An 11,660-nucleotide genomic window follows, 5' to 3' on the forward strand; every position below is an offset into this window, starting at 1 on the left:
CGCTCTATGTCAGAGCCTGATTCTGAGAGAAGGCCTAGGCCTCTTTGCTTTTGCCTCTGGGTAGGTTTGCTCAATGAGGGAGTCGCATTCTGGGTTAGAATGGCCAGAAGGCAGCTGGATTTGTGCCTATCATTCATTCACTCCTTGAGGCAGTACCTCGCTTTAACCTGCAGTACTTTGTGGATTTTCATCAGGCATTGGAAATATTTGCATTGTCCTTCTCCCAGCGCAGGTGGCAGGTTTCTCTTGAAAATAAAGTGTGTTTGTAAAGTGAAGCAGAAGGAAAGTCAAGAGGGCACTTTCTCTGCAGTTCTTTGCCAGTTGGTTAGTTTGCTTCTGGTGTCATTTTGCTAAAAGGAGGAAAGTTTCCCTAGCGATGACCTTGCCTGACCACAACTGATCTTGAATTGAGTCTCCTGTCCTGGAAGGGAAAGAGGTCTGGAAAGGTCTGTTGATTCTCTCCTATCCTTTCAAAGCCTCATGAGGGTGAGTCTGAGTGGGCTCTGGGACAAGGCTCTGGAATGGGACTGTTTCTGTACAGAAAGGGGCAAATTACAGCACTATGAACCTCTGTAGCCCTATGGTGGTCCTGTCCGGGTATCAAGGCCATTCTGGTCCTGGGGTCTTTAAGTCTCTGTTTTGAGCCAATGGTGGGAATAAGCTTGGCTAAGGTTGGAAGGATCTGTGGCTGAGATGTGCTTCTCATGGAAGACACCTCCAGTAGAAAGGCAGAAAACTCTCACCTCAGCCTGTGGAACTTCAGAAGTTCCCCATTAGCTCTCCGGGAGGCCTGGCTGGAAAGATGGGTTCCAGGACTTTCTAGTGCTGTTGTATTTGTTCAGTGTTTACATGGTACTGTTTTTTTTTTTTTTTTTTTAAACAGTGAGACTGTGAGCTTTCTGATTCTCTGCTCACACAGACAACTGGTGTGGGCTATGGTGACAGGCAGCCCTGGGGGGTAACTATGATGCCCCACTTGGCATTCTGCATCTCCTGGAGCTGACTTATTAATAGCCCATAGATTACAAATGGCCTCATGCTCCCTGACCCTGTGGTCTGTGGGCTGCGATGCTGTTTGGGTTTCATGCACTTGGGATCTAGTCCTTTTAAAATTACATTTTTTTCCTGCTTCTGCGCTCCTCCCCTGAGGCCCATTGGCACTGCTGTGTGCTTTGCTCGGCCTGCACTCAATCATTCTTGCCTTTCGGTTCTCTCACAAAGGTTTATTTGATTTCTTTAAAGTCACTTGATTGAATTCTCAACACAAGTACATACACTGAAGTACTTACATCTGCTCTTTTTAAAAAGAAAAAAAATAGAAATCTGTGCTCTTCTCTGGACATTGCCTTGCCTGTGAAACTCAACATTTGCAAATGGTGTGTCCTTGAAAAGTCATGTTTTATCCAGTTTTGCAAACTTGACTTATAAATTCACAGATATTGGTATTCCTAACCTTAAGTCTAATACAGTTGATCCCCAAACAACACAGGTTTGAACCAAGTGTGTCCACTTAACACATGGGTTTTTTTTTTTAATAATACAGGACTGTAAATGTATTTTCTTAATAACATTTTTTTTCTCTAGCTGACTGTTTTGTCTGAACATAGTATATACTACATATAACAAAATATGTTAATTGATTTCTATGTTTATATTATTGGTAAGGCTTCCAGTCAACATTAGGCTATTAGTAGTTACATTTTTGGGAATCAAAAGTTATATGTGGATTTTTGACTGTGGAGGGGCCAGTGCCCCTAACTCCTGCATTGCTCAAGGGTCCACTCTATTCCTATTTGTATCTTTTTCCCTGAGCCCCAAGAAATAGTCTTCAAATAAAGTGTCAGGTGGACAAGGAAAAATTTTGTGTGTGCATTTTAAGTGGACCCACCATTGACTTGGATAATGCTGATAATTTTGAAAACACAGGGAGGCGTGTGGATTACATGCCTGCTAACCCTCCTGCAGGCCCAGTACCCTCTGATAACTTCTTGATTCACCAAAACAAAGAGATCCTCTTTAGCCTGGATGGGCCGAAGGGCTCGTTTTATATGGAAAGCATGAGTAACTATTGCTGGAGAGAATCCTGTGTTGGTCACCAGAGAAGGAAGCTTCTTGGTCTTTTGTGACCTCACAGATTTGTGCTGGCTAACGTGGCAGCCACCAGCCATGGGTAGCGACTGAGCACTTGAAATGAGCAAGTGTGTAAGTGAATGGTGTAAATGTGAACTCAATGGGATTTTGAAGTTAGAATGTGAAACGTAGTAATGGAAAACATCTCGTCAATGGTTTTCATATTGATTACATATTAGAATGACAATATTCTGTATATATTTGGTTAGATCAAATATATCATTATGTTAATTTCACCTGCTTTTAAAATTTGTATGCTAGAGAATTTAAGAGAATACATGTGGCTGGCATGATACTTTCACTGGTAAGGCTGTTAGAGAAGATGCAGTGCTCAGCAATGCCCATTCCTTCTGGTATGTTGGAAATGGAATTAATGCCAAGGAGCAGCCGATTTTCTGTCCCAAGTCAGAAAAAAAAGGATTGCCTATGGAAGGAGCTAACTTGAAGATTCTGTACTTGGGAAAAAAATTAATAAGGGTTTGGAACTGAGCACAACTAATTGAAAAAGGTTTGGGAGATTGCTGACCTACGAGTGTAAACAGTTTTCCATCTTAGTTTGAAAGCTGTGGCCATTTAACCAGCTTGTTCCAGAGTGTGCTGGCTTTCAGCGCACCAGCCATAACCTAATTTGTGCCTGGCCGGAGAAACTAGATACAGATCACAGTTTATGTGGGTGCTGTGCATAGCCAGGTGGGGATGGCAGCTCATGGGAAAACAAACACTTGCAAATAGGAAAAGTGAGGTGAAAGAAGGTACTAAGCCTTTTGATTTGGCAAATATACCTTTGTCTATTTATTTTTAATTTCCTGTCATTTAAGAAGATTTTTTAAAAAGGGTTTTTTAAGGGGCGCCTGGGTGGCTCAGTCGTTAAGCGTCTGCCTTCGGCTCAGGTCATGATCCCGGGGTCCTGGGATCGAGCCCCGCATCGGGCTCCCTACTCCGCGGGGAGCCTGCTTCTCCCTCTCCCGCTCCCCCTGCTTGTGTTCTTCTCTTGCTTTGTCTCTCTCTGTCAAATAAATAAATAAAATCTTTAAAAAAGAGTTTTTTTAAAGTTTTTTTTTTGTTTCCCTTCTTCCTCTTCTTCCTCCCCCTCCTCCTTCTCTTGCTGCTCCTGCTTCTTCTCATTAAGTAACAATAATCACCAGGCATTGGCATGCAGTGCTGAAGTAATGAGTCGTGGTCCCAGCTTCGGAGCATCGGTGACATCACCTGTGTTGATAGTCACACAGTCTGACACCGTGCTCTTTCCCACAAGTCAATTATTCCAGACTGGCTTGTAAAGTATTCTTGCTAGGATTACTTTATTACTTTATTTATTTATTATTATTTTTTAAAGTATGTTCAAGAAAGTGCAAACAGTGTGATTGCACTTTCCCTGATTGCCCTTCCCCAGGAGTCCCCAAAGATCATGAACTTCAAGAGTTATTTGTGTTTGGTTTGATTCTATACCTTTGGTTTAGATCTTTGCCTAACCTACTGGTAGACTTCACTGCTAAAAAGTATGACTGAAAATCTGATGGACATTCTTGTTTGTGCCTCTAGATCTCTGATTGGTTCTTCTTCTTAGTGACTTTCCCTGACCACCTCTCCTGCCTTCCCACTTCAGTGTAGGAGCCCCAGAGTTTGTCCTCAGTCTGCTTCTCTTCTCGTTCCTCACTCTTTCTCGGGGAGAGGTCACCTGTTATGAAATTCTCCTTGTATTTAGATGACTCTCACATCTAGCTCTGCAACTCAAATCTTTCTTTTTAATTTCTATACTGCCATGTTGACTTGCTTGCAAGATATCTCCACCTGGATTTCCCATAGGATCCTCAAACTGAACATTGTCAAGATGGAGCACATCATCCCCATGCTGTCTGGGCTAACAATTCTCCATCTGCCCCCAGAGAGCTTCCCTTCACCCCTTTGATGCTCTATATCCCAGGAGAATGGCTCTTATAGGTGCACCAGGTTTCTCATATCCTCTGGCTTCCCAGTGGACTTGGCTCATGGGAGGCACTGACAGGAGATCAAGGGGCAGGTGGAAAATGGAATCTTCCCCCAGGTCCCAGGCTGAGCTGAAATGGATGGAGTTCCTCTCCCTACCACCATACTCTCATTCAGTAGTTCTGTCTAGTTTCCTCTCTTTGCACCTTTAGGCTCAGGGTGATGATGGTTCCAGCTGTTCCCAGCTCTGGGGTGCCTTTCCATCCCTGGCTGGTTTCCCCTAGTCTATCCCATACCTCCAGAGTCTTCTAACCCTCCTCTGTCCCCACACCACCATGTGAGCTTCCTGTCTCCTGAAGACCCTGACATGTACCTCTCCCATGTGCTCCCTCCCTTTACATGACCCCAGAGATGACACCAGCATGTGGCTCAGAACCCCAAGCCAGAAGCTAGAGGCATCCTTGCCTTCTCTCTTTCACCCCACTGCCAGTAGATCCTAAGTCCCACAACTTTTTTCTAATAGATTTTCCTCATAGTCCCTCTTTGCTATCCCCACTGTAACAGAACTGTTCAGGTTGAGGGATTTAGTGAAGCCCAGTCAATGAGAAAGCAAGGACTAGAATGTATTTAGAGTTTGCTACAGCAAGGTATTCAGCCATGGCACTTGAATTTTGGCAGAGACTCAAAGGCAAGCAGGGGAGTGGGAAAGCTTCATGGTGGAGAAAAGGAAGGGCTATAGGTCTGGAGTTGCTCTAGGCAGCTAGCTAGCAGTGGGACATCCTATGTGATTAATTAGGGTGCACATTTGGCTTCTCTAGTTGGTCCTAAGGTAGAAGAAGAAACAAATATTAGGGAAGCTGTCACTTATTAACCAAGTCCTGGCCATTTGGGGCCAGTTGTTATGGAACTCATTGTTAAGCTTCCTAGATTGTTACTAGAGATGCTGTCTGACTTGCAGCAGGCTGGCTTCCTGGGTTGCTTATTATATATGAGGGGCTGGTTTCCTGGGCATGTTGCTGCAGGCTGTGGGTCAGAGCTCTGTTTTTATTTATGTGGTCTGGCCATCACCCATTTGTATAGTCAGTCTCTCAGGGTCATTGCCAGTTTTTACTAAATAACAGCAACAAAGCTTTTTTTGTTCTTGATTGTAAAGATGATAACATGTCCTCGTGGAGGACAGCCACTGTTAACATTTTAGGGAACATCTCTCTGGTTATCTCTGTGCATTGACACATTCATGTGCAAGCCATCGTTCCATTCAGGTATTTTATGACCCCCTCACTAGTTTCTGTCTGGATTAGTGCAGTCGCATCCAAGTCTGGGCTGTGGGCTCCAGGCTTTCCTACTTCCATGTGCTTTTCCAGAGAGGTCTCTCCCATTCAGACCTGACCATGTGCCTGCCCGGCCATAGACTGTTCAGTGGTCCCACTGATAACGTTCGCAGGCCTCCTCTGGGGCTTCCATCTCACCAAGCATGTCCTCTTGGGAAAGGGCAAGGGGCAACGAAAGTGGCAGGACCCCCATTCCAATGCCTTTCTCAAAAGTCTCCCCTTCACTTATAGTAAGGGAGATTAAATGGTTCCTGAAGTAAGGACAGTAAGAAATAGCATGGGCGTCACAGGATTGGCAACTTCTCTCCTAGGCAGTGTTTCTCAGAAAAAGCCCTAAGACACTCAAGACTAGAGACCAGGCTTACAGGGGGCACATGTTGGAGGGGTGGCAGCAGGAGAGGGTGTTGGGATTCCACTGGGTAGCGGGCATCACAAATGAGGATTCAAACAAAGCATGGAATTTTGAGAAAGCCATTTCCCTCCTTTTGCCCAGCAGGTGATCTGTAAAGTCTGCTAAATTGCCCAGGTGTCCAAGCTCCTGTCTGAGGTCAAAGCCCATATCCTCCACGACACTCACTTTGCTCTGAGTGACTCCCCGCTGATTAAACTGTGGGGAGGAGAGGGCATGAGATCTCTTGTGACCCTAAACTCAGAGTCTAAAACTGGCCCTGGAACATAATAGGAGCTCAAAAAATGTTTCTTGAATAAATGAATGAATGATGTCATTTCCTTCAAGACCAAACTTTTGGAGTGGTAGTCTACAACTTTTTCATGCTTCCTAAATTGTCCTTTATTCTCTTTGATGGCTCCATAGCTTTTGTTTTTTTAATGTTCTAACACTGTGTCCAGATAGAACCCAAGCAACAGTTTTAAGCTTTCCAGTGATAGGATTTTGTTGGCTATTGGAATTGGTAGCAAAGCCCTACATTCTTCTATATTTTTTAATGACTTTTGGAGCCTTTCCCGGATAAAGTTAAAGCCTCCACTGTTGCATGTCTTGGTGTGAAATCAATAGAACATTTGAACATATGCACAGAGCCCTGTGTGAGCCCTGGTGGAAGGTTCCAGGGATATAGGATGTGGTTCCAGACCCAAACAAGCATAATGGGAGGAAGAGGGACACTACAGGAGTTCAGACACAAGAAGGCAATTGCAGGAAAGACAACTGAGAGACTGGCTGACCTTTCTCCTTCCTTTAAAGGGGCAGGTATTTATCCCCTCTGGAGAGGACCCGAAGGGATTTGTGTCTTGCATTAGAGAAGTCCTTTAAAGGTTTTTTGATTTCCAAAGCCTTGGCTGTGGGAGGCAAAGAGCTGGGTTGTTCTAAAGGGGTGAAATGTTGGGGTTTAATCAGGAAAAGCTGGCAGAGGCCTTGCTAGGGGCAGAGACCCCATGACCTGGAGAAGGGGGCTGGGTTTGCAAGTGCGGGCACCCGTGTCTGAACGTTACAAAGGGAAGTGGCAGGATCTCTGCGGAAGTGTGTGGCAGGCAGAATAATGGCCCCCTAAAGATGTTTATATCATAATCTCTGGAACCCGTGACTATGGTAGCTTCCATGACAAGGGGGAGTTAAGGTTGCAGATGGAATTAAGGTTGCCAAGCAGATGACCTTAAGATAGGGCAATTATCCTGGGTTATCCTGGTGGGCCCAATGGCATCACAAGGGTCCTTGGCGGCAGAAGAGGGACAACCAGAAATTGTAGCACAGGAGAGATTCAGCCCCATGTTGCTGGTCATGTGGGCAGCCTCTAGAAGACAGAGAAGCCATGGAAATGGATTCTTCCCTAGAACCTACTGAAGGGACACAGTCCTGCTGAAAACTTGATTTTAGCCCAATGAGACCTGCATCAAACTTCCAGTCCGTAGCGTAAGATAGTAAATTTGTGTTGTTTAAGCCATCAAGTTTAAGGTCTTTTGCTAGAGTGGCATGAGGAGACTAACGCAGGGGGACACGGGAACGCTTGGGGACTAAGCCACAGTGCTGAGACTGTGGGAGCCACAGTGCACGTCTTGGTGGATTTGCCGGACGTGGAGGAGTGAACCTCACACTCACACAGTCTCACACCTGCAAATGGACTGTGTAGACCAGAAGTCCCTCCCACACATTTTGTGAACCGTGTGAGCCTCTTGGGCCCTTTGTACAACCCCACAGAGAGGAGGTCGTGTCTGTCAGTAACGGCCGATACAGGACGGCTCCCCAGCCCTGGACAGCAGACATTCAGCTCCAGTTCAGTGCCATGGAGGGACATCTAGGATTGCGGTGTGTCTTGCACCTGAGATCTGTGAGCAGATCCACAGCTGCTGTGCTAATTGAGCTTTTTCTTTTTCTTTTTTTTTTAAAGGATTAATTTTATTTTATTTATTTATTTTTTAACTTAATTTTATTTTATGATGTTATGTTAATCACCATACATTACATCATTCGTTTTTGATGTAGTGTTCCACGCTTCATTGTTTGCATATAACACCCAGTGCTCCATGCAGTACGTGCCCTCCTTAATACCCATCACCAGGCTAACCCATCCCCCCACCCTCCCTCCCCTCTGAAATCTTCTAATGGTTCCCCGGAGTCCATAGTCTCTCCTGGTTCCTCTCTCCCTCCATCCCCCTCCCCCTTCATGTTTCCCTTCCTTCTCCTAACGTCCTCCATGTTATTCCTTATGTTCCACAAATAAGTGAAACCATAGGGTAATTGACTTTCTCTGCTTGACTTATTTCACTTAGCATGATCTCCTAATTGAGGTTTTTCTAAAAGAGTATGTGAATTATTTCAGAATTGTACTTGTCAGAGCAAGCCTTTAAAAGAGATGGGTTTTCAGTTGTGTTTTGGACAGGGAGGCGTGGTGGGCAAGGAGGTAGGGACCAAGCTCAATGGCTTTAGGGGACGGGAGGAGACAAAACGTTCAGAGACTGACATCAGGAGTCCAACCCAGAAATTGCAGAAGTGTTTTGAGTATTTTTCTCAGAGCGTGGCTTTATGTTGATGAAAATACAGCAACACTGTATCCTGGTAATAGATAACGGCAGTGTTCCTAATCACAAGGGTCAGGTCTCAGCAGAAGGTTGCAGAGGTGCTTTCTTTCAGTGTTAGACTGGGGCTTCTGCTCTGGCCACTGGCTCTCAATTCCCAACACGCTATGCTGAGGTTGACAGCTGTTCCAGGAACTTGCAGTTTAATTTAATTTTTGCCCACTTTCCTTAAATTTGTACTCAGCTTTGTAGTACAAAGGACAAACTCAGTGGGTCTGAGTGCCCCCACTGGGGTTTTATTGATCTAAACTTGGAAGCCACGGAACTGCAATGACAAGGGGAAGGTCCAGGGATAAAACTGTGGGAGAGACGTAAGCATTACGTATTTCAGGGTGATCTTTGCATTGTGCTGTTTTGCTAGGTAAGGAGCAATCAATCAATCCTGAGTAGGCAATGGATATTTAACCCTCAAATCCATCTTTCTCTCTCTCTCCCACACACACAGTTTTTGATAGGAGGCATTAATTTTAGAAATGTATAGATTAATCTCTACAATTTCTAGTTTTCGAGTTGGGGCATGGGTAGTTTAGGTGACAGGTAGGTGTGAGGCTGGGTTGTATGGTGGCAGGTAGATAGCAAGTTGCAGGGATATTTGCCCAGGGAGAGAGGGCAGGAACAGGCATTGGCTTTCTTTGGAAGAAGCTGGGTTTGTGCGTGTAGCCAGTAGCAGAGCGAGGAGCAACTTTGCTTGGGAAACAGCTGGGTAGAGATGTGTATGTGGGTAAGCCTGGGCAAATAGCAACATAACTAGAAGAAACATCCTCTAGCAGTGGATGGAATGTGGCGCCATGCCAGGAACCCTGTAGGAGCTGCTTAATAAACACACATGGACTTGGTTTGTCACTAGGCTGTGTGAGATGGGATTTTTATTGCACCCATGCCCAGAACCTGGCTATAAAACTCTGTGCTGAGACAAAGTAGAGATGTCAGGGCTGTCCTGGCCCCCTTCCAAGAAGATTTAGATGCCAGTGTAAAGGGAGCCTTCATGTTTAAGCTCATCATATTGCAAGGAACTAGGAAAGTCATGTTTGTGGGTCACGATCCTAAGTGACTTCTAGTCTATTAGCTTAAAGATTGAATCTAAAAGATGTTGGAGGTTGGAAAATGGTCTTAAGCAAGTCCTCTAGCTTGTTGCAAGGATATAATCTATTGAGACATCATGGGAAGCACGGCAGACTTCTGCCTTTGGAGCCAATGTGCCAGAGAATGAGTGACATTTGTCAAAGGGCAATAATCCTACCTGCCCACTCTGCCTCATCTTGTCACCAGAGGAGCTCCAACCGGTGCGAACTATTAGTAGCATGTTATCTTAGGAGAGGTAAGGGCTGGACTAAAAAGCCATGCTCTGAACTTTATCTGTGGGGTAACACATTTGGATTTATATATTAAAAACTGTTTGTTGCTTTATTGGTAGCAGAACATGGAAGACTACATTTTTGTAATAGTTTTATTAGAAACTAAAACTTGGTAAGAACTGGCTGTTTAAAGTTGTGATCTTGTTACACACTCAGAGAAGCCCTTGTTACGGGTTTAGGGTTAGTAAAATCAAGTACACTAACTACAAACCCTCTGAAATGAGAGAATCCTATTTCTATTTGGGTTTCCGTGATGTCCTTTTGAAGAAGCCTGTGAACAACTGAGAGAATATCTTTGAGAGTCAGGAAGGGCTAGTGTCATTTGGACAGGGCAGCTTGAGCAAGTCCAAGCGCCAGTGAGACAGGGCTGCACACGCAGAGAAAACACCAGGGCATCTGCCCTCGATCTCATGAACATTTTCTAATTGTCTGATTTCTCATTGGAATTCTTCATGCCTAAAAATAATTCATGATGTGGTTGTTGTGTGAGGCTTCCTGGACTTCGGACTTTCTGTTAGCAAAATGTGGAGAGTGTGACCTGCCGAATGGCTGACGAGTGTGGGCTTGGTCTCTCCCTGTGCTAGTGCCGGGTCCAGGGAGAGGAGGAGTGAAGTGGGCACTTACATTATCATGAGGATGTGCCTGTTTTCACGCTCACATATGAAGTGCAAATTTGGCTACTCCTGTGTTTGGTGAGTTTGCACTTGCTGAGGGCAGTGAGAAGTGCTTCTTTGCTCAGCCCACCCAGGGAATTGGACCATTGTAGGGAATCCAGCTGTCCCTGGACGCTCCACCTCCGAGGATGGGCTTCCCTTTAAATGTAATGTTCATGGTGCCACAGAAGGGTCGTGACTAAAAGCAATTAAGTTCCTGTGTACTGAGTTTAAAAGTGTGATTGTGGCACCTTTTAAAACACTTCCTCCCAATTCCTCACCAGAAGGGAGAATGATGTAGAGTATGATCATATCACAAACCAACGTATTATAAGCTCTTTACTATTATGAGGTCTCTGAAGACAGGAACTGTGTTTTCTTGACTTCTGTATTCTCAGGCCCCAGCACAATGACATATGGTAAGACCTCAGTGTATTCTTGGTAAAGGAAGGAAGGTAGGAAGGAGGGAAGGAGGGAAGGAAGGAAGACATTTTCGCTGTGTGAACAGAATGCATCAATTTCAGAAGAGTGTATTAGCATAAAGAATGGGCAGCCATGGAAAGCTATCTATCTACCATGTATGGGAATCTTGCTCCTTTGCAAGTTCAGTTCAGCATTCAGTGACTACTGAAGGTGAGTCACCCAAAGGACAGCTCTCCAGGCTTCTGAAGGATCTGCTGTCCACCAAGTGGAAAGCAGAGAAGCGTTACACATGCAACACAGGCCGCTCTGTGTCCTCATAAGACTTTGGACCCCAGAGCCCACCATGCCCTCAGCCTCCTTTATGGGGATTTTCCAGGGTGAGCTTTCCTTCCCAAGCAGCCCTGCTACTCTGTTCACAGCTGATTGGAGCAGAGATGGACACCTGACCGAGAAAATTGCTGCTACAGGCTGAGCAGCAGCTTATGAGGTGGCCTGCAGTGAAGCTCTATCCAATGGGAGATGGCTATACTGGATGGTGGCTGATCACCCAGTGTCTTCCCTCGCTGGAAGTCAGTGTGAGCTCGGTGGAGAAGTAGTAGGTGGCACGAGAGTCGAGAGGGACTCAAAGAAGGCAGTAAGCAGAAACTTTGAGGTAGGAGGGGGGCGGATGAGAAGGGAGCAGAGCACTGAGCAGACGCAGAGTTGTAGAGGTGGAGAGGCTGACTCACTGTTCTTGGGTCACCAGAGCCACCGGACCCCATCGGTGCTGATAAATCCTGATGACAAATGAAGCTTCATTTCCCAGGAAGCTT

The sequence above is a fragment of the Eumetopias jubatus genome, unplaced genomic scaffold, assembly GCF_037043125.1.
Source record: "Eumetopias jubatus isolate StellerSeaLion01/CBP00866 unplaced genomic scaffold, mEumJub1_p1.0 scaffold_78, whole genome shotgun sequence".
NCBI classification, from domain to species: Eukaryota; Metazoa; Chordata; class Mammalia; order Carnivora; family Otariidae; genus Eumetopias; species Eumetopias jubatus.